The sequence below is a fragment of the Macaca fascicularis genome, chromosome 14, assembly GCF_037993035.2.
Source record: "Macaca fascicularis isolate 582-1 chromosome 14, T2T-MFA8v1.1".
Taxonomy (NCBI): Eukaryota; Metazoa; Chordata; class Mammalia; order Primates; family Cercopithecidae; genus Macaca; species Macaca fascicularis.
The window spans coordinates 93,901,154-93,902,979 of NC_088388.1; the positions used below are offsets into that span (position 1 = coordinate 93,901,154).

At 42.8% G+C, this 1,826-nt stretch overlaps 1 pseudogene; it reads left to right on the forward strand.

Moving 5' to 3' along the window:
• The first annotated feature begins 267 nt into the window (after positions 1-267).
• Positions 268-1,366, forward strand: LOC102142129 (hsc70-interacting protein pseudogene; annotated as a pseudogene).
• Positions 1,367-1,826: the final 460 nt, after the last annotated feature.

A 1,826-nucleotide genomic window follows, 5' to 3' on the forward strand; every position in this document is an offset into this window, starting at 1 on the left:
CTGGTTTGCTGTTTACTTATTCAACTGATGTCTGTTGCCTGCAGTAGTAAGAGACCCCCAGCAATCAAACTACTGTTTAGTGAGTCAGTCAAAAGAAGACTTGATCTTGTGTTTCTCTTTCTTTGTATCTCTCAAATACAATTTTGCTACACTAAATCCCTTTAAAAATAGAGAACTAGCCACCCCCTTCTGCACAGTCATGCCTAGCCAGCACCTGGGCCTGGAACTGGGCAGCAGGCCCTCAGCTTCGCCCACCGCCTCCCCACCATGGACCGCCGCAAAGTGAGCGAGCTTCGGGCCTTGTGAAAATGTGTAAGTAGGATCCGAGCATTCTGCACACTGAGGAAATGTGCTTCCTGAAGGAGTGGGTGGAGAGCATGGGGGGTCAAGTACCACCTGCTACTCAGAAAGCTAAATCAGAAGAAAAATACCAAGGAAGAAAAACTTGATCGTAAGAAGGTAGAGGAAGACTTAAAGGCAGATGAAACATCAAGTGAGGAAAGTGATCTAGCAATTGATAATGAAGGTGTGATTGAACCAGATACTGATGCCCCTCAAGAAATGGGAGATGAAAATGTAGAGATAACACAGGAGATGATGGATCAGGCAAATGATAAGAAAGAAAGTGGCTGCTATTGAAGCCCTAAATGATGGTGAACTGCAGAAAGCCACTGACTTATTCACAGATGCCATCAAGCTGAATCTTTGCTTGGCCATCTTGTATGCCAATAGGGCCAGTGTCTTTGTCAAATGCTGCCATCCCAGACTGTGTGACAGAGCCATTGAAATAAATCCTGATTCAGCTCAGCCTTGCAAATGGCGAGGGAAAGCACATAGACTTCTAGGCCACTGGGAAGAAGCAGCCCATGATCTTGCCCTTGTCTGTAAATTGGATTATGATGAAGATGCTAGTGCAATGCTGAAAGTTCAACCTAGGGCACAGAAAATTGCAGAACATCGGAGAAAGTATGAGCGAAAACATGAAGAGCGAGAGATCAAAGAAAGAGTAGAACGAGTTAAGAAGGCTGGAGAAGAACATGAGAGAGCCCAGAGGGAGAAAGAAGCCAGACGACAGTCAGGAGCTCAGTATGGATCTTTCCCAGGTGTCTTTCCTGGGGGAATGCCTGGTAATTTTCCTGGAGGAATGCCTGGAATGGGAGGGGACATGCCTGGAATGGCCGGAATGCCTGGACTCAATAAAATTCTTAGTGATACAGAGGTTCTTGCAGCCTTGTAGGATCCAGGAGTTATGGTGGACTTCCAGGATGTGGCTCAGAACCCAGCAAATATGTCACAATACCAGAGCAACCCAAAGGTTATGAATCTTATCAATAAATTGTCAGCCAAATTTGGAGGTCAAGCATAAAGCCCTTCTGATAAATAAAGCCCTTGATGAAGGAAAAGCAACATAGATCACCTTATGGATGTCACAATAATACAAACCAGTGTACCTCTGACCTTTTCATCAAGAGAGCTGGGGTGCTTTGAAGATAATCCCTACCCCTCTCCCCCAAATGCAGCTGAAGCATTTTATAGTGGTTTGCAATTAGGGTGTTCATTCAGATAATGCTATCCTACTAGGAATTACACTTTAAACACTTTCTAAACCTTAAAAATATTTAAAACAAATTTAAAGGGTCTGTTAATTCTTATATTTTTCTTTACTAATCATTTTGGATTTTTTTTCTTTGAACTATTGGGCAGGGGAAATACTTATGTATGGAAGATTATTGCTCTAATTTGAGTGAAAAATGTTTATTAGTGCGAGGCAAACATAACTCATTTGAGGATAAAGTTTGTGTTGGATATGTGGTTCCTGAAGCATT